The sequence below is a fragment of the Perognathus longimembris genome, chromosome 4 (genome assembly GCF_023159225.1).
Source record: "Perognathus longimembris pacificus isolate PPM17 chromosome 4, ASM2315922v1, whole genome shotgun sequence".
Lineage (NCBI taxonomy): Eukaryota > Metazoa > Chordata > Mammalia > Rodentia > Heteromyidae > Perognathus > Perognathus longimembris.
The window spans coordinates 93,859,321-93,881,333 of record NC_063164.1 but is presented as its reverse complement, the minus strand read 5'-3'; the positions used below and the strand labels follow the sequence as shown (position 1 = coordinate 93,881,333).

Below are 22,013 nucleotides of genomic sequence, written 5' to 3'. Positions count from 1 at the left end.
ATACACATACATACATACATACATACATACATACATACGTTAGTTAGATGGTTAAACACAAAAAAATAAAGCTAAGAAACTAAGAAAATAAAACTAAGAAATTGCAAGGGCTGGGAATGTGGCTTACAGGTAGAGTGCTTGCCTTGCTCTGGGTTCAATTCCTCTGCACCATATAAACAGAAAAAGCCAGAAGTGGTGCTGTGGCTCAAGAGGTGGAGTGCTAGCCTTGAGCCAAAAGAAGCCAGGGACAGTGCTCAGGCCGAGTCCAAGCCCCAAGACTGGCAAAAAACAAAAACAAAAACTAAGAGACTGCAGAAGGAGAAGGAAAAATGGAAAAAGAAAAAGGGTGAATAACTAACACACTGCAAGTACACATGAGAGCAACATAAAGAAACTGGACAAAAAGTGATGATCAGTAAGGGGATGGGAACAAACAGAAATAAACTTTATCAGTGGTTGAGAACCAGAAAGAGTACAGAGTCTCTGGGGAAAAGACAAAGCAGACCAAACATTGCTGAAATAGACGATTTCCAATTATGAAACCAGGACAAGGAAAACTGTTGGTGACATTATTTCTTAGAGGGAAGGGCTCAGAGAGTGTTATATAGAAGGGGTGAAATCAATTGGATAAAATGTAAACATGTATGGACATGTAACAATAAGGAAACTCTTAGGCAGATGATGAATGTCAACATTAACAGTAGTTAAAACATGTTGACAGAATATACCCGATATAATGTGGTAAAAATGGCACTTTGCCTTTGTGTTCTTTCCTAAAACTCATAACCTAAAATAATCACCATGAGAAAATCATTGCCAAACTGAAATAAGAAAGGCCACCTATGAAATATCTGATCAATACTCCTCAAAACAAATGTAATGTGAGATTGAAATGAAGGATTCTGACAAAGTAAAACAGTGGATAACAAAAAAACCCCATAACTTCCACTAGGAGTAACATGTATAATTAGGAGCAACAGACCACATATGAACTTAATGGGGAAAGAGGAGATGGGAGAAAGAAAGGGGGAAGGAGGTAGGGAAGAAGAGAGGGAAGGAAGGAGAGAGAATGCAAAGCTATAACTAAGGTAGATGGGCTTTCTCCAAATATCTAGCTGGCAGGGAAACTGTGGGCATGTGAAAAGGAGACTCAAGAGGACCAAGAACGAAATGAGAATTAAGGCACACTTGAAAATTACCTTAAAATTTATGTTCCCCAATTGAAATCCATTTATCAGCAGATGGCTGAGACCTTAAAACTTGAGGTATTTTATAGCAACTTCAATCACTGATCAATCAGTTATGAATTCACAGGGCAGGCCATAGGAATTCTGGCTTTAAAGAAAATAGGGAAACAAACACAAGTATTTCAGCAAAAATAGCTACCAGGCAAACATGGAAAATAAACATTCTTGAGATCAAGAAGAAATTAGTTAATCGTTTTAATCCAGGAAAAAAAATCAGACCCCAGAATTGCTATATTATCAAATATATCTAGTCCTAACACATCAAAATTTGAGGACAGGAATCTGCTTTATTCTCTTAACTCAATATTGCTCCCATGGCTTGGCTCACTGACTACCCTTCTGCCAAGGGAATCTTCCTGAAATACTCTGGCCCAGTTTCCAGCTCAGAATCTTAATCTAAATGTGAAAACCCAATCCCCCATCCTCTCAGATGATGGGCACCTGAGAGACTTGCTCAAACAATAGGCTCCTGGAGTCAGACTTGTACCATAAACTTAAGAAACTCACTGAACCCTTGAGCTACTGGAACCCTGCTCTCCTCCCAGGATACCCCTACTTAAGTACCTCACCCACCATCCCCTTATGCCATGCCTCCTGTTTCCTCACTCTCTTCAGATTACCATGGCACCTCCCTCTTCAACTTTCCATTGAAGTTGACCTGGTCAGCTTCAATGAGGTTAAGGTCATTTTCTGCTCCTTCTTTATTCTAATACCCTCATGATTCAGTTTCCTAACATGAGGCACATAAGGAAAAGAGTATTCCTATGCCCATAATAAGCAGTTATTGGCCAAGTGTCAGCAGCTCACACCTGTAATTTTAGCTAGTCAGAAGGCTGAGATCTGAGGATTGTGGTTTAAAGCCAGCCCCTTCAATAAAGTCTGTGAGACTCTCTTGTTTGTTTCTTTGGTTATGAGGCTTGAACTTGGGGCCTGGATGCTGTCTCTGAGCTCTTTTGTTCAAGGCCTGGGCTTTCTCACTTTGAGCCACAGTACCATTTACAGTTTCTGGGAGTTATCTGGAGAGTCTCCTTCCTGCTGTGGCTGTCTTTGAACCCTAATCCTCGGATCTTACCTCTTAAGTAGCTACGATTACAGGTGTGAGCTGAGTTCAAAACCCACAACTGACAATAAACAAATAATCCAAAGGAGTTGTGCCAATGTCACCTTGGGAACTGTCACAGGGCCAGAGAACAAATACCCAGAGGTGGTTGTAGGCCCCACCTCAAGCCAGAAACCTAGCACACCCAAAGGCATGTGCCACCAGGCTACAGCAGCTTATGGAAGTCCGGCACAGTCTGCCATTAGACAGGGGCTTTGTACAGGACACTTTGCCATAGAACTTGGATTTGAATCAATTTTAAGTGGCAAATTTTAAGAGCAAATTGCCAGCAGCCAACAACAAAAGTTGAAGCTTCAGAAGCCATACCACAGGCAAGAAGCCAGAAGCTGTGAAAGGGGGTGGGGGGGGGGCGAGGAGGAGGAGGGAGGCAGGGAAGGGGCAGGTTAACAAGACCATACCTACTGAGCTAGAGAAATAAAAAACAAAACTGACACCACCAAGTATCAGCTGTGGGTCCCTCCACAGAAGTGCTGGGGGACGCCAGAAACCTGGCACATGTGGGGGACTTGACTCCAAATGAAGGCAGCTCAAAAAAGTCCTGCACGACACAATAGATAAGAGGCAGCAGCACCAAGCCTGGCAGATAAGCAAGACATCAAGTGTCCCTGATTAGACAAATGATAGAGACAGGAGTAACCAGCCAATGACTTAAATTCCTAGGCCCTTTCCCATGTATGGTCTTCTGAGGAAAGCAAAGCTGCCACACTTGGCCTAGAACTATTCAACCTGTAGGTAAATCTACATATAAATATACATATATGTTCATAAAGGACCCAGGAGTTTATAAAATCTATTTATATAAGTCTATTTACCTTTGTTCTTGTATTGCTCAACTATTTTGAGTGTTGTACTTGTTTAACTCTAATGGTTTCTCTCATGGGAATATCTGTTTTAATTCCATGATTCTAGCAAAAATCTGTTACATTCTCCCATTTAAACTTGGGAGTTTGCTTCGCCTCCCCTACTAACTGAAACCATCTCATTATCTGTCTTGGATTTATTAGTCTGCTTACCTTTGTCTCTCCCTTGTCTTTCTTTTATCATTAGTAGGGCCTGTCTCATACTTATTTGTGTGTGTGCACTCCTGGTCATTTCTCCAAACCTCACTTGCCCTGTACCCTAACTCAATACTACTTTAACAAGATATTTTTCTCTCTTCTGCCTACATCACTTGACCTTTTCATTAACCTCTTCTGTTAAGCTTAATTCCCACTCCTCCCAGCCCTATGTAACAAGACCTAGAATTATTCAACAGGACCACTCCCTCTACCTCCTCTCCATTCCACTTACCTCACTCCACCTTCTCATTAACCTCTCCTATAAAGCTTAACTCTCACCTTTTCCCATCCTATGTAACAAAATGCACAGAATTATTCAACAGGACTACTTTCTCCATCTACTCTCTATTCCCTCTCTAGTTAAGGAACATTTTCCTAGAACTCAAAATATGTACCAAGAATCTTAATTTCATCTAAAAAGATCAGAAAAAGAGCAATGATCTTTGAAATTAACACAAGCAAAAGACTGTGGTTTAAATCTATAATAACCTTTGAAACCAAAAAGCTGAGGGGGGGGGGGGGGGAGAGTCCCATAAAGTGTCTTGACCAAGAGATCAACTATTTGTCAACTGAGACTCACCCTCCCAAAACATACAACACCAAAGACCATTATCCAATCTCAACAAAGTTGCAAGAATCACCAATTGAGAGTATTCAAGGGACTGAAGCCTCTACAAACCCAGAACACAAGAAGTATAAAGGCCAGCAAAAGATCATGAAATTCATGAATAAATAAAAAAAAATAACATTTCTGTGTGAAAAGAAAAAGAGAAGAAAGACAAACTGAACATTCCAACAGATTTTATTTGGGAAGAAAGCCTGGGAAAAGCAACCAAGTTTTGCCCTCAAAAATTAACAATATCTCAATGAACGACTTAAATGAGGATGAAAGAAGGAAACTGAAACAATGAGCACAATAAAACGATAAAAGCTGGGTGCTGATGGTTCATCCTAGTTACTCATGAGGCTGAGATCTGAGGATCTCTGTCAGCTCAGGTAGAAAAGTCTGAGAGACTCATATCTCCAGTTAACCAACAAAAAGTCAGAAGTTCCCGGAAACCAATGAAAATGAAAGCAGTTGCTACCAGAACCTCTGGGATACAGCAAAGGAGTGTTGAGAGAAAAATACATAGTTATGAGTACATGAAGGAAGGAAAGAAGGGAGGGAGGGAGGGAGGGAGGGAGGGAGGGAGGGAGGGAGGGAGGGAAAGAGAATGAGAGAAAGAGAGAGCTGAGGGGGGAGGTAAGGAGGGAAGGGAAAATACTAAAATAAACAACCATATGATGCAACCAAAACCTCTAGAAAAATAGGAACAAACCAAACCTAAAAATAGTACATGGAGAGAAATAGTAAAAGTTAGGGCAGAAATCACTGAAACAGACTAAAAGAAATTCTACACGGAATCAAGATTAAAAGTTGGTTGGTTGAAAAGATTGATAAACTTCTACCTAAGTTGACAAAAAAGGAGAAAAGAGATTCTAATCAACAAAATTACAGAAATCCATTAGATCATGAGGGAATACTTTAAAAATGTATACTAAAATACACAGAAAAATATACAAGAAATTAATACATTTCTAGATGCATAAGAGCCATCAATACCAAACTCTGAAGATAAAAACCACGTAACCAGACCATAACAAGCAATGAAATTGAAACTGCAATAAAGTCTCCTGACAAAGAAAAGCACAAAGCCAGATGAACTCACAGCCAAATTCTACCAGACTTTCAAAAGAACAACTTTGAATATTCCTCAAACTCTTCCATTACACAAAAAAGGGAATACTCCTAAACTCAATCTATAAAGAAAGTATTACTTATCCTAAAACCAAACAGAGATGCAACAAACAGAATTTTAAACCAATTTTGCTGATGAATGTTGATGCAAAAATCCTCAATGAAATCCTTGCAAACAATTCAACGCATTAAAAAAACATACATCTCAATCAGGTTGACTTCATACTAGAGATAAAAACATAGTTCAACATATATAAATCCACACAGATGCATCACATCAATACTGAGAACAAAAACCACATGATCATCTCACTTAGTCCAGGAAAGGCCTTTCGCAAAATTCAACATCTTACAATGAAAGCTCTGAAGAAACTAAGATAGAAAAAATACACATGAACTTAATAAAGGTATATCACAAACATATACCCAACATTACATTAAAAGAAGAAAAACTGAACTCATTTTCCCTAATATCAGAAGCAAGACAAGGGTGTCTGACAACTCTCTCTACTCTTATTCAATATGGTACTAAATTTCCAGCTAGAGCAACAAGGCAGGATACAGAGACAAAAAGGATTTTTAAGTCAAATTATCCCTATTTGCAGCTAAATGATCCTGTACTTAATAGACACTACCAATTCAACCAAAAAACTTAAAGATCTGATAAACATGGTCAGAAATGTAGCAGAATATAAAATCAATACTCAAAACTTAGGTGTTAAAAGGAGAAAAAAAAGTTGCTTTTCTACATACTAGTAAGGAACAGGCTGAGAAATGGGGGAAACAATTCCGTTTACAATAGCCTCAAAAAAATACCAAAGTATTAATTCAACCAAGGAATTAAAAGACTTCTACAATGCAAACTATCAAACTTAAAGAAAAGACTAAAGACACCAGAAGATGGAAATTCTGGTCCTCATGGATTGGCAGAATTAACATTATAAAAATGGCCACACAGGGGGGAATGAGAGAGGAGGTAACAAACAGTACAAGAAATGTATCCAATGCCTAACATATGAAAGTGTAACCTCTCTGGTACCTCAGTTTGACAATAAAAATTTAACAACAACCAATTTTAAAAAATGGCCACATTTTTAAAAGTAAGCTACAGACTCAATACTTTATCCACCGAAGTCCCAGTGTCATTCTTCACAGAAACAGAATTCATACGGAAGCATGAATGACACTAAATAACAGACACAATCCTAAGTAAAAGCAAAACAAAACAAAAACAGAAACAAACAAACAAAAAAAAAAAAACAATGCTGGAGGTATCACAATACCAGGCTTCAATCTGTACTATAAAGTCACAGTAACAAAAACAGCATGGTACTGGTATAGAAACAGACTCAATGAAAGACCAATGAAACAAAATAGAAGAGCCACAGGAATAAAACCACATAGCTATAGTGACCTCATTTTTGACCTAAGTGACAAAACACATATATATACTGGAGAACAGGCATGGGGACCATTAAATATACCTCAATTGAGAATACTGCAAAAATTAATTGCTCTGTATGTCTCAAATTGTCAAGATCATGAACATTAAGAAAACATTAAGGAACTGTTCTAAACTGAAATTGCCAAAAAAATAATTAAATGCAACTTATGGTCAAAGACTAATTTTTGCTAAAAAGGACATAAATAGGAATTCCAGAAAAATGAGAATGGGTTCTTTGAACAAGATTATACTATTATATCAATTTTAACTTCCACATTTTGATGGCTGTGTTCTAGAAACGAAGGTATGTCCTACTGAAAGTAGTAATAACTAATGGTTTACGGTAATGGGATCAATAATAATAATAATAATAATAAAGATTCCTTACACTATTTGCAATGTCTAGAGCTGAAATCATTTCAGAAAACAAACACCAAACAAACCATGGAAAACATATTTAATATCTCCCCTAATTTTTGCTATTTCATCTAAAAGTATCTTTTTCCAGTTGCATAAAATGAAACTATTGAAATACCCTTGATTCTTCTCATTTCTCATTACAAAAATGCAATCTATCCTCAAATCCTGTCAGCTTTGCCTTAAAAACATATCTCCAAAAGAACATACACATATACAGACACATGCGCACCCTCATTTCTAGGCATGGTAGCTTGTGCCTATATTCCCAACTAGTTAGGAGACTGGGATTCCAAGTTTGATGGCCTATGGTAAATGGTACTGTTTCCATAATTTTCTTTTCTGCTTGTGCATTGCTGGTGTACAGAAAAGCTGCTGATTTTTGTGGGTTGATTTTGAATACTTTGCCAAAGTGGTTTATTAGGTCTAGGAGTTTGGGGACCGAGTTTTTTAGGTCCTTCAGATATAAGATCATGTCATCTGTAAATAGGGATAGTTTGCAAATGTGGATCCCTTTTATGTCTTCCTCTTGCCTTATTGCTATGGCTAGGGATTCCAGCACTATGTTGAATAGAAGCAGGGAGAGTGGGCATCCTTGTCTTGTTCCTGAGTTTAGGGGAAATGGTTTTAGTTTCTCTCCATTTAATATGATGTTAGCAGTTGGTCTGTTGTATATGGCTTTTATTGTTTTAAAGAATGTTCCCTCTATTCCTGTTCTCTCCAGGGCTTTTAACATGTATGGGTGTTGTATTGTGTCAAAGGCTTTTGGGGCACTGGCAGAGATGATGATGTGGTTCTTGGTCTTAGCTCTGTTGATGTAGTAAATTATGTTTACTGATTTGCGGATGTTGAACCATTCTTGTGTCTGTGGGGTGAAGCATACTTGATCGTGATGTATGATTTTCTTGATCAGTTTCTAAATCCTGTTAGCTAATACTTTGTTGAAGACCTTTGCATCTGTGTTCATTAGTGATATTGGTCTGCAATTCTCTTTTTTTGTTGGGTCTTTGCCTGGTTTGGGGGTGAGTATAATATTAGCTTCATAGAATGAGTTTGGGATTTCTCTCTCTGTTTCTATTTCGCGGAAGTGTTTGAGGAGTATTGGTATTAGCTCCTCAGTGAAGGTTTTATAAAATTGATCGGTGAGTCCATCCAGGCAAGGGCTTTTCTTTGTTGGGAGGCTCTTGATTACCTCCTGTATCTCACTGTAAGTTATTGGTTTATTTAGCTGATTTATTTCTTCTTGATTCAGTTTGGGCAGTTTATACTTCTCTTAGAATTGATCCATTTCTGTAAAATTTTCGTTCTTTAGTGAGTAAAGGTTCTGGAAATAGTTCTTCATGATTGTTTGAATATACTGTGTATTTGTTGTAATTTTTCCGGTGGAGTCCCTCATCTTAAGGATATGAGTCTCTTTAATTTTTTTTGTAAGTCCTGCAAGGGGTCTGTCAATTTTATTTATTTTCTCAAAGAACCAGCTTTTAGTCTTATTTATTTGTTGAATGGTCTTTCTATTCTCAATCAGATTTATCTCTTCTTTAATCTTTGTGATCTCTCTCCTCCTAGTCATTTTAGATTCAATTTTTTGTTTCTCCATTCGTTTTAACTACATCATGAGGTTATTTACCTGTTCTGATTCCATTCTTTTAATGTGTGTGCTGAGGGCAATGATCTTACCCCCTAAGCACTGCCTTTGCTGTATCCCATAGGTTTCTTTGTGATGTACTTTCATTGTGGTTGTGGCTTATGAACTCGTTAATTTCGTCCTTAATTTGATCTGTGACCCAAATGTTAGATAACAGTAAAGGGTTTAGCCTCCAAGTATTTGTGTAGTTTCTGTGGTATCCTTTGTTACTGAGGGTTACCTTGATTCCACTGTGATCAGATAGCATACATAGGATAATGTCAATACTCTTGTATTTGCTGAGGTTCTTTGTGTGGACTATAACATGATCTATTTTGGAATATGTTCCATGGGCGGCTGAGAAGAATGTGTATTGGGTCTCTGTAGGGTGAAAAACTCTGTACAGATCTGTCACATCCACGTGGGATATGATGTTACTTAGGTCTTCAGCTCCCTTGCTAATCCTCTGTATGTTGGATCTGTCTCTTGGAAAGAGTGGAGTATTAAAAGCTCCCACTATGATTGTATTTGGGTCTATCCTGTTCTGTAGTTCTGAAAGAATTTGCTTAACATATTTAGGGCCTCTTTTGTTCAGTAAGTATAAATTTATCACCGTGATATCTTGATTCTGGATTTTTCCTTGTATTAAAATGTAGTGTTTTGTCTTTTTAAAGACAAGTCTTTAAGAACCAACTTAGGGCAACCTCACTTTGACAAATTTAGAATTCTGAAAGTCAGCTGTATAGTACTTACATACTATGTGTGAACTGAATTTGATTCCTAGCACTGAAAGGGGGAAAAAAAATCTTGAAATTATTCTGTCACAGTCTGCTTCTCATTAACAACAGATTTAAGAATGCACCCAGGTTTCCTACCTATCTAGCCTGTAATGTGATAATCCAAAAATACTTAATAAAATGTCATTAGTATCTCCTGATTAAATCTAGAGAAAGACATTAATGTCATGATTTATAGTATATTATGTCTCTGATGTCTATTCATTTACACCCCTTTTATTGTCTTGTATTAAGAGGGTTCTTTATAACATTCCCATACACACATATAATGTACTTTGATCTTATCTATCCCCTCTATTACTTTCTTTTTTTTTTTCAAATTTTTATTATCAAACTGATGTACAGAGAGGTTACAGTTTCATACGTTAGGCATTGGATACATTTCTAGTACTGTTTGTTACCTTGTCCCTCATAACCCCCTCCCTCCTCCCTCTTCCACTTCCCCCCCCCCCGGAGGTGTTCAGGTCACTTACACCAAACAGTTTTGCAAGTATTGCTTTTATAGTTGTTTGTCTTTTTTTACCCTGTGTCTCTCAAATTTGGTATTCCCTTTCAATTTTCTGCATCCAATACCAGTATACACGGTTTCCAATATACTCAGATAAGATTACAGAGATAGTGTAGGCACAACCACAGGAAGGTGATACAAGAACATCATCAATAATAGAAGCTACATATACACATGGGACGTTGAAAGTAGTTACAACTGTGATATAACAATTGTTTCCATAACATGGAGTTCATTTCACTTAGCATCATCTATGTGTTCATAAGGGTATAGCTATTGGGCCTTGTGATGCTCTGCTATGACTTGCCTAAACCTGTACTAATTATTCCCAATAAGGGAGACCATAGAGTCCATGTTTCTTTGGGTCTGGCTCACTTCACTTAGTATAACTTTTTCCAAGTCCTTCCATTTCCTTACAAATGGGACAATGTCATTCTTTCTGATAGAGGCATAAAATTCCATTGTGTATATGTACCACATTTTCCTGATCCATTCAACTACTGAGGGGCATCTGGGTTGGTTCCAGATTCTAGCTATAACAAACTGTGCTGCGATGAACATTAGTGTGCTGGTGGCATTACTGTGATTTTGTTTGTGGTCTTTTGGATAGATACCCAAAAGTGGGGCTGCTGGGTCATAGGGGAGTTCTATATTTAGCCTTCTGAGGAATTTCCATATTGCTTTCCAGAGTGGCTGAACCAGTTTACATTCCCACCAACAATGAAGTAGGGTTCCCTTTTGGCCACATCCCCTCCAACAATTGTTATTGTTAGTTTTCTTGATATATGACATTCTTACTGGGGTGAGATGGAATCTCAATGTTGTTTTGATTTGCATTTCTTTTATGGCCAGTGATGTAGAGTACTTTTTCATATGTCTCCTGGCCATTCTCATTTCCTCATCAGAGAAGTCTCTTTGTAAGTCTTTAGCCCACTTGATGAGGGGGCTATTGGTTCTTTGTGGTTTTGTTTTGGAAGAAGGTAATTTTTTTAGTTCTGCATATATTTTAGATATGAGGCCTTTGTCTGTTGAATGTCCGGTAAAGACCTTCTCCCAGTCTGTGGGCTTTCTGTTTATCTTGCAAGCTATGTCCTTTGCCGTGCAGAAGCTCTGCAGTTTGATGCAGTCCCATTTGTCCAACCTTTCTTTGATTTGTAGCCTTTCTGGGTCTTTGTTAAGGAAGTTCCGTCCTGCGCCAAGGAGCCCAAGTGTTTCTCCTACTCCTTCCTTTAGTGTTTTCAGGGTGTCTGTTTTGATTTCGAGGTCTTTAATCCATTTGGAATTGATTTTGGTGCAGGGTGATATATAAGGATCTAGTTTTAGTTTGTTGCATGTGTTGAACCAGTTTTGCCAGTACCACTTGTTAAAGAGGCTATCTTTCTTCCATACTATTGTTTTAGCTCCTTTATCAAAGATTAAGTAGGCGTATTTCTGTGGGTTCTTTTCTGGGTCTTCAATTCTGTTCCATTGGTCTTCAGGCCTGTTCCGGTGCCAATACCAAGCTGTTTTTATTACTATAGCTTTATAATACAGCTTGAAGTTGGGTATTGTAATTCTTCCAGCACTGTTCTTTCTGCTTAGGAGTGTTTTTGCTATTCTAGGTCTTTTATTGTTCCATATGAATTTCTGGATTGCTTCCTCTATTTCATTAAAAAATGGTGTTGGGATATTAATGGGTATTGCATTGAATTTGTAGATAGCCTTTGGCAATATTGCCATTTTGATTATATTAATCCTCCCAATCCAGGAGCATGGGAGGTTTTTCCATTTCCTTAGTTCTGACTTAATTTCGTTTTTCAAGCTTTTAAAGTTCTCATCGTAGAGGTGTTTCGCTTCTTTGGTTAAGGTTATTCCTAGGTATTTTATGTTTTTGGAGGCTATTGCAAAAGGAGTTGCTTTCCTGATTTCAGCCTCGGTCTTTGGGTCGTTAGCATAGAGAAAGGCTGTTGATTTCTGAAGGTTTATTTTATATCCTGCAACTTTGCCAAAGTTTTGGATCAGCTCTATTAGCTTGGGGGTAGAGTCTATGGGATTCTTTAGGTATAGGATCATGTCATCTGCAAAGAGAGAAAGTTTAACTTCATCTTTTCCTATTTGGATCCCCTTTATATTTTCTTCTTGCCTAATTGCTCTGGCTAGGAATTCTAGTACTATCCCTCTATCACTTTCTTATCTGCCCCTCCCCCCCACCTTCCTAGTATCCTTGTTTTATTTTCATGACCTTGCTTGTTTTGTTTCCCCTTAGCTTCCACAACTGAGAGAAAACATGTGATGCCTGTCTTAGCAAGAGACTTGATTATTTCCCTTAACAGGATAATCTCCAGTTCTATTCACTCAACTTTTTTATTGTACCATATGACATGTAATTACTACATCAAGTAGTATTTACAAAATTTCTAAGGTGCTCAGACACCAAGGAAACAAGTAATAAGTAGCCTTATTATTGAGAAAACTCTACTTTAAGAGATGAAATGACTATAATCCAATTGCAATCAAGTAAGTATATTCTAATGACCTAATCCCCAAGCCACTTAATCTTTCCCTTCAATGAGAAAAGTTAATTTGTTAGGTGTTCCAAGATTGGGTCCAGATGTTGAATCCTGCCAAGGGTTGGAATATTTTACTCAGAGATAACTCTGAGATTTGGGAATTACTATTTATAGCCTATTCAGAATTGAGTCTAAAACTTAGTAAGAATCACATTAAAAATTCCTACTGTTTTTTCAAGAAATTCTATCATCAGTTCTCTAACCATGCATAGTAAATAATCCCAAATTATTTCTCTCTGAATGAACAATTTATTCAAAGTAAACCAATTTGTTTTTTTCCTACTGAAAAGTATAACACATATAAATATCTCACTCAGGCATATTCAAGTATTAATCAGAACTTATACTAAGTAAGGATAAAATATGAGGGGTATAATAATACCTCAACCTAGAAATAAAACTAGCAAAGAAACATATGAGGAAATCTTCAACATCCCTGGCAGTTAAGGAAATGCAAATAAAAACAACCCTGAGATACCACCTCACTCCAGTTAGAATAGCCTATACTCTGAACTCAGGCAACAACAAATGCTGGAGGGGATGTGGGGAAAGAGGAACCCTTCTCCACTATTGGTGGGAGTGCAAACTAGTATAACCATTTTGGAGAACAGTATGGAGGTTCCTCAAAAAGCTCAGCATAGACATACCCTATAACCCAGCCATACCACTCCTAGGCATCTATCCTGAACAAGAGGTTCAAGGATACCATAAAGACATCCGCACATCCATGTTTATCACTGCACAATTCACAATAGCCAAAATATGGAAACAACCCAGATGCCAGATGCCCCACTACAGATGAATGAATCAAAAAAATGTGGTACCTGTACACAAGGGAATACTACATAGCGATTAGAAATGATAAAATAATGGTATTCGCAGGGAAATGGTCAGATCTTGAACAAATAATATTGAGAGAGACAAGCCTAGAACACAGAGAACAAAGGCACATGGTCTCCTTGATATATGATTGGGGGGGGGGGGGGTAGAGAACAGTAGAGACCAGGTTTGCAAAATAACAAACTTCTTTACAAGTGGTAATTCCACATTTGGGTCAGCGACTCTGCATTATGTATCTAAAACTAAACAACTACTAAACAAATATAAAAAGGTCTAGGACAGACCTATCAGAGGATCACAATAGCTCAACAGCTATGTACATATGATTATATAAGATGAGGCTAAGCAAAATGAACTCCAAGAGAAGGACACAGGAGGACTTTATTGTTGTTACGTTTAATGTACTAGGTGAATTTCCTTTGGCACATCCCACGTGGTTACTGTGTATGATTTTGGTCCACTGAATATTGTATTTATGCTTACCTGAACTAGGGAAGGGAAAGAAAAATGAGGAAGACTGTAACAAATATGACAAGAAATATACTCACTACCTTATTATGTAACTGTGTCCCCTCTGTACATCACCTTGTCAATAAAATTTAATTAAAAAATAAATAAATGCTTTACAGTAAAAAAAAAAAAATCTCAACCTGAGGGTGTTTTTTTAATGATACTAGATCAACCCAGAAAATTCTAGTGCACACATTTCCATAGGAAATGTTGCATGTAATGAGAACGTGTGCAACATCATAGGATAGTAAGCAGGCTATGAACTCTTGCTCCAACAGCAAGAGTCACAGAAAGCTCAGATTCCAATAGGTAACTCTGCGAATGAGCTTTTACATGGCTGAGGCTCAGTTTCTTCACCTGTAAACCAAGATAATATGATCTACCATGGCTACTTTGATATTAAAAATGTGGAAAACTGGGAGTGTAGCTCAGTGGTAAAACACTGGTCTGGCAGGTACAAGACCCTAGGTTTGATTCTCTGCATCCCAGACAACAGAAGGGAGAGACAAGTTCTGGCCTATTAAAAGACACTCAAATATTACTTCTCTTTCCTGTCAAGATAACAGCCTGAAACTGACAGAAAAACATAATAGTCTCAATCCCAGAAGACATGCCTTTAAAAAATAGGAACCAAAAGTCAAAGAGAGAGACAGGCTGAGATGTAGAACAAGAATGAGATAAAAAACAAATAAGTGAAAATAAGGATTGCCTAGCTAACAGATATTTATGCAGAATTAAAATATTCATGAAATGAGTAGTATTTTTAATTGGTTTTGCAGGTTTCAAAGAACAGAGCAGTATGGAGGTCAAACCCAAGAAGCTCTACTAGAATGCAAAGTAAAATAACAAAGGGCTGAAAATAATGAGAAAACAGATAGTGAACATGGAAAGCCAATCTAAAAATTATAATATAACAAACAAATCAGAACACAAGGACAAAACACAGACATTTTAAAAAATGGAGCTGAAACAAAGTGTAACGGTATGAATGATGTTGACTTGAATCATTTGCTTAAATACCTGTATAATACATCTGTAAAGTCAGAGATACATTAAGAGAAGCCAACAATATTTTTTTTCCAATCTCCTTAAATTTAGCAAATTCACCAATTCTCTGTTCTCTCTGTAAAGCTACTAAACATGCACTGCGACACATGAAGTTGTATTTGTGTACTCATAATAATCAGAGTCAACAAAAATTACATAAACCAATGAGATTGTGAACTTAAGAAAGTTGTTCCTATGAAAATGCAACTCAATGATGAGAAAGACTCAAAGGCTAGGTTTCAAAAAATCCTGTTAAATTATGTATAGGTAAGCCAACTGTGAATAGCAGGGGCATCATGCAACCCTAGATGGTCCATGTACTCAAACTGTTTTACACTTTAAGTAAAATAAAATATACAAGGTAAAATGTTTATTTTTATTCTCCCTGGTATTTTTAATTTAACTGGACACTGTTAATCATAATCATATTATATATGCAAGCTTCTATATACATCAAAACAAACATGACCTGATCTAGGGAAGGAAAAGAAAAATGAGGGTGTAAGATATCACAAGAAATGTATTCACTGCCTCATTATATAACTGTACCCCCTTTGCAAAACACCTTGTCAATAAAATTTAATTTAAAAAAACACCATGATTTGTGTGGATTATGGAAGATTGTGTGTGTGTGTGTGTGTGTGTGTGTGTGCGCGCGCCCAAACTCATGCTTACGATGGGACTTTCACTTAGGGCCTGGGCGCTGTCCCTGAGCTTTCTCACTCAAGGCTAGCACTCTTCCACTTAAGCCACAGCTCCACTTCTAGCTTTTTAGTGGTTAACAGAGATAAAAAGTCTCACAGACTTCCTGCCCAAGCTGGCTTCCAACCTCAATCGGCAGATCTTAGCCTCTGGAGAAGCTAGGATTACAGGCATGAGCTACTGGTGCCCAGCTTCTGATTATGGTTTTATGGACACTTACATGCCTATGAATTAGGCACTATTGTCCCTATTTTATAGAGTATAACTTTATAAAAGAAAATGAAGATTAGCTTAGACAGTGGCACTAAATCCATATTCAAGTCTGCCTCCCAAGCTCACACTCTTATTTATTTACTACCCGTATTATCTTTTATTTTATTTTCTGTATTTTTTTCAATAAATATCAGCAGTCAATATGTAGTTTGTTATATGAGTTCAATTGTGACCTATTCTTCAAGACTTCTGGAGACACCTTCCCCACCCTTGTGTCATTCATTGGGTGGACATTCCATGAATGACCTAGTACTTTGGTAAAAATAAGTCCAATTGTTAATTATCCTGATAAAGCAGAAAGATAGCAGTTAGAAGCACAGATTCTGGAGTCAAACTGCTTAAATATAAGTCCCTGAGCTTGGTTCCCTCATTGCAATGTAGATATAGGGTTAGTGAAGAGATTGAGTTCAATCCTTTTTTTTTTTTTTTTTTTTTTTTTTGCCAGTCCTGGGGCTTGAACTCAGGGGCTGAGCACTGTCCCTAGCTTCTTTTTGCCCAAGGCTAGCACTCTGCCTCTTGAGCCACAGTGCCACTTCTGGCCTTTTGTATATATGTGGTGCTGAGGAATTGAACCCAGGGCTTCATGTATACGAGGCAAGCACTCTTGCCACTAGGCCATATTCCCAGCTCAAGTTCAATTCTTTAAAGTAGTTTTTAAATCAATGCCTACAATGTAGGAAATTATGTTTACAATTTCTAAATAAAGTAAAATAAACAATAGCACTTTAAAATAAAATAAATAATAGCATGAGAAAAAGAAACAAAGGAAGGCCAGTAAACTCAAGGAAAGTTGTGTAAATAACCAGTGATTTTAGTAGGCACAATCTTTGTTACAACACTGTAATATTGTGCTAAGTGTTGGGTTACATAAATCAACCAACCACTATCCCTATCCCTGAATAACTTACTTCCTACTGAAAGGTACAGAGATGATTACAGGAGCATGAGGAGGGGGAGGGGGAATTATCTTTAAAAAAAAAAAGTCTTCAAGTATATAAGCCACATAGTGCTTTTAAACTTTATAGTAATATGAATTGCAAGAAAGTAACTCAGTTGAGTAGTTTTAAGAAAATCAGTGCTTACAGTAGGAAATCTAAAACAGATTTTATCCCTATCCCATAAATTGTGTGGGCATAGTATCAATACCCACACAAAAAGCAACAATCTAGGAGTTGAGTAACAAGAAAAGCAGCAATACAGAGACACTGCATAGCAGATAAGAGATTAACCATCAGAAGAAATATAGTCATCCTATCAAGTGGCAGAGTGCTAACCTTGAGCAAAAAGCCAGGGACAGTGCTCAGGCCCTGAGTTCAAGCCCCAGGACTGGCAAAAAAAAAAAAAAAAGATGCTTCACTACTAAAGTTATATTTTTAATGGAGTAATGTGTTAATTGGGGAAATCTTATTACAAAGCTTTCTTTAGAACAATAGTTAGGAAATAAAATTATTTTACATTTGATTCTGCATATTTACATCTGACTTAAAATAAGGTCCAACTTTAAATGTAATTAACACATCTCATCATCAGAAATTCATTCTTTTTTTTTTTTTTTCTGCCACTTGAGCCACAGAGCCACTTCTGGCCATTTTCTATATATGTGGTGCTGGGGAATCGAACCCAGGGCTTCACGTAAATGAGGCAAGCACTCTTGCAACTAGGCCATATTCCCAGCCCCCAGAAATTCGTTCTTGATTCATAAATGTGTTAATATAATCATTATGAAATGAAACAAAGTAATCTTAAAACTTTTTTTTCTTTTGGTGCTCAGGATAAAACTTTAGGGCTTTATATGTGCACTACATACATAACCAATCATAATTTATCCTTCAACCCAGTGCTCATGCCATTAGACCAAAAAAGGACACATTTTCTTAAAAAGAAAAAAAAATGGTAGATCCACTTTTCCTTTACATGTCTGGGGCTGGCAGCATGACTTAGTAAGAAAGCTTGCCTAGCAAGTTTGAGGCCCTGAGTTCAATCCCCAGTACGGAAAAAACAAAAACCTTTGCATTTCTGATCATTCCTGTGCAATAAATGTTGACTGAGAAAAAATATGACAACAGTTGTTTAAAGTATAAAAGACAAGCATTGAATTTTCCCATTTTTCTCAAGTTACATTCCCTTTCAAAATCATAGTAGGAAATACCTTGTGTTCATCAATGAAAATCTTTAAAACCAGACCCAGGAATGTGGCTTGGGGTAGGATGCTTGCCTAGCATGCATGAAGCCCTGGGTTCAATTCCTCAGCACCACATAAACAGAAAAGGCCAAAAGTGCTGCTGTGGCTCAAGTGATAGAGTGCTAGCACTGAGTAAAAGTTCAGGGACAGTTCTTAGGCCTGAGTTCAAGCCCCAGGTCTGGCAAAAAATAAAAATAAAAGTCTTAAAAATCCATGAAATCAGATTGTTAAACAGCTACACAAAATGTACTTTCCATCTGCAGACCAAGAAAAGACTATATGTAAAATTCCAAAGTTAGCTCAATAAGAATTAGCAATAGATGGTATAGTTTTTAGGTGAAAGATGGTTTGAAAACAGGCTAGGGCCACTATGTTAATTTTACACAAGCACAGATTACTTGCTAATTGCAGCAGAGACTGTCTATGTCACTGGCTGGGAGGCTATGCCAAGTACAAGGCATCACTGTACCCTTGTCCCAAGCGTATACTTTGAAATTGATCAACTCTTTAGACCTAGTTTACAGCTAACAGCTCGTGTAGTATACCGGGGAATAGAGAAACTAAATGACATCTTGAAGGGAAAATGTCTGACACCTCACATATAGGATCATTTTCTAAGACAAACGTCATTTTGATATCTTTTTTTAAAAAAATCAGGAAGTAGAGTTGTAGCAAGTGGTACAGTGCTAGACTTGAGGAGAAAAAAAAGCTCAGGGACAGCACCCAGGCACCTGAGTTCAAGTCCCAGAAACTGCACCCAAAAAAAAAATAATTTCTCAGTACAAATGGAAAACTGAAATACAGATGGAGATTACACTAAAGAGTTGCCACACCTAAGATTAACAATATGTTAGATATGTAAGAAAATGTCCTTATCTTTAGGAGATGCATGCTGACATATTTAAGGGGGAAGTGTCCTGTCAGTTGAGTTTCAATAGTTCAGCTAAAAATAATACACACATATTCACAGATAAAGCAAATATGGCAAGATACCAACAAATGTTGGCTCTAGAGAGTTAAATGGCTATTCACTACTACAGATTTCCTATATGCTTAAAATCTTTTCATAACAAAAAGTTGGGGCGAGGAGGTAAAATATCCAAGGGAAAAAAAATCCAGAGAAAGCAAAATATAAGGAGTTGGGAGAGCACTAAAAATGACTTCATTTTTAAAAGGACCTATGAAATATACTTTTACCCTTTGGTAGCAATAAAGTAAACCAGAAAGTTCTTTAAAAAAAAAAAACTGCTTTAAAGATGCAGCTTGTAATGTAAAACAATTAGCTAAGACAAGCCCTTAACAGCTATTTCTCTCAAAACAAAATACATACAGAACATGATTAACTACAATAGTATCATATTCAACCTAATTCAACAAGACAATGGCATGTTTATATTTTGGCTAAACAACAAAAATAGGTCTATAAGCCTGTTAACTCTGTAATGTGACCTTTTCCTACGGGCATTCAACTATTGATCCAACAGGCATTCAACCAAATATTTTGTTCGAACTGATAATATACTAGTAAAATTATAGAATATTATATCTGAAGACCAGTGGATTTCCGACACGCTTGCAACTGCATAAGCTTCAATTACTCGAAGGAATGTATCGCCATTTTCTTCTGTATTTCTTATATGTAAATAGAAAGAACTCTGGTTCTGCTTATTCACTAACCCACAGTGAAAGAAATAGTACAGTTTAATGTGAAAATGACCATTTTCAGTTAGATAGTAGGTACAGATCAGTAACATTCTGCACAGGTGGGGCAAAAATGCCTATCTGAGGAAAAAACATCACGCTGTCAAAATATAACTTTCTGCAATAATCTACACATTAAATGTTGACTAAAATATATTGCATGAGACAATGCAAAATTACTGTGTTGACACTGCCACATAATCCAACAACACATTTTGCAATAAGGAAATCTCAAGCAAATCATCCAACTGTGAGTTCCCCATACTCAAGATCAAACTGTAAAAGAGAATTTCTCAAGAAATATGCATTTTTACCAAATATATTTCTTCTTCTTTGTAAGAGGGGAAATTTTCTCTGCTCAGTTCTACCACCGAGCCACATTTTTAGAGTGATGTGTTTGAAAATCAACAAAGTGATCTGCCAGCCTACATGGGGGAGAGAGGGGAAGGGAACACCTAAAAGAAACTATCCACTTGTCCTCGTTTGCCTCACATATTTTTAATTTTTAAAAAAAAATTTATAAAACAGAGAAAAGCAGTCCTGCAGAGAGACACGGATACATGTGAACAAGGCTTCCACGGTTACTACCTGCACGATCCCAGGAAAATGCCTTCCTTAGCCTCGGTGAGCCTACAACTTTTCGTCTGTAAAATGGGGAGACAGCAGACCCCTCTCTCTGGGCTGGGAAGTTGGGTTAGACAACGAACAAGTACTGGGCTACCACTGGAAAGTAAGCACCTGTAAGTGCTAGCCAAACGCTCCGTATAGAAGGGAAGAGGAGACGATCCTAACGTACGGATTTCCATTTTGTGACGATGCAAAGACAAGACCGGCTGCGCTCACGGGTTCTAGCATTGCGGCTTCACCCCTGGAGTGGGGGCAAATAACCTTCCGACTAAACCACCCTTCAGGAGCTGGCTGGCGGGTCTGACGGCGAAACCCCGCGGCGCTAACCCGAGTCTCAGGACCAGACTCCGAGCCCGGGGTCCGCTCCCCGTCCGCCGAGAGCCCGGCAAGCATCCGGCGAGATCCCCGCCCCAAAGAGACAACCAGGCCGCCGCCAGCCCCCCTGTCTCCCGCTGAGCCCGACTGCTGCCACACGCGCGCGCGCTCACACTCACCGGCCTCTCCTTGGGTCGCTGGGAGCCGCAGGCCGAGGACCGGCCGCCGCCGCCGCGCCCGCCCCACCCCCTCCGCCCCCGCTCGGCCTCCGGCCCGGGAGACTGCGGGCCCCGGGGGCCGGAGGGGCGCACGAGAAGCCGGGCGCGAGCCGGGGCCAAGCCCGACCGCCTTCACATGGAGCCCAGGCCCAGCAGTGTGGCGGATGCGCGGGCCTCCGGGGTCAGCCGCGACCTCTCGGCGACCCTCAGTGCTCCCGCCGCTACAGCCCCAAGGCCCGCTGGGGAGCTGGGCAGGAAAGGAGGAAGCCACCGGCCGGCGCCGCCAGAGGCCGCAGAGAGGCGGAGACGACAACTGTGCAGCCGGGGACCGAAGAGGTGTGTGCCGCCGTTCTCGCCGTAGCGGCCCCGAACGCCGCACCCAGCACCCGCACCACCCTCGTCAAGCGTCGCGGCTGAGGGCAGCGGCAGCCCCGCCGCCACTAACACACGGACCCGTGACGTCGGGCGTAGGGTGGCGCACGCCACGGCCGCCGCTCGGGTGCGCGCCAGCCCTCCTCCCTCCCCGAGCAGAACCGGCCCCGGGTGCGCGCCCGGCCGAGCCGAGAGTGTCGGCGCCTGCGCAGTAGCCGCCGCGCCCACGCACACGCCGGCCCCGCCCACCCAGGAACACGGGATTCCCAGTCCCGGCTCCGCCCTCGCGCCGCCCTCCTTCCTGTGCTCGGGCGGCGGAGCACGCGCACCGGGGTCCTCGGGTGTCTGCGTCCCGATCCCAACGTCAGCAGAGCGAGACCGGGGATTCCCCAGTGGACGGCGGCTGGGCGGGCGGAGACCAGTGACCAGCTCCAGCTCCAGGGCGAGTCGTGACTGGCCAGTCCAGATTCCTTGCAGACCTTACCGATCAGTAGCCCCCGTGGACCGGCGAAGCTGTGCGCGCTTTCCATTCACTTCATGTCGTCACTGGGTTGGCACAGCGTTACTTCTGCAATTATAGACGTGGAAACCTCCTCCACAGATGAGCTGTCATGCTCCTACCCCCCGAAAAGCCAGTGGTAGAGTCTGAAACCCGGATCTCGGTCGCGATTCCTTCCCGTGCTCGCCGGAGTCCACGAAATAAAACGCCCGGGAGGCCCTACCC

At 39.5% G+C, this 22,013-nt stretch overlaps 1 protein-coding gene across 6 annotated transcripts in view; it reads right to left on the bottom strand.

Annotated features, from left to right (window-relative positions):
* Window positions 1-21,394, bottom strand: part of Map3k2 (mitogen-activated protein kinase kinase kinase 2) — an 81,835-nt gene extending 60,441 nt beyond the window's left edge. For 2 of the 6 annotated variants that reach the window (XM_048345703.1, XM_048345698.1), the window contains exons 1-2: window positions 20,879-21,394; window positions 1,200-1,335 (exon numbers count right to left, since the gene is read on the bottom strand). The gene's annotated coding sequence lies outside the window, so the exon portion shown is untranslated. Of the gene's footprint in view, window positions 1-1,199; window positions 2,153-20,874 lie in introns of those variants that run through there. The other 4 variants (XM_048345702.1, XM_048345701.1, XM_048345700.1 and 1 more) reach the window with 4 other exon arrangements.
* Window positions 21,395-22,013: the final 619 nt, after the last annotated feature.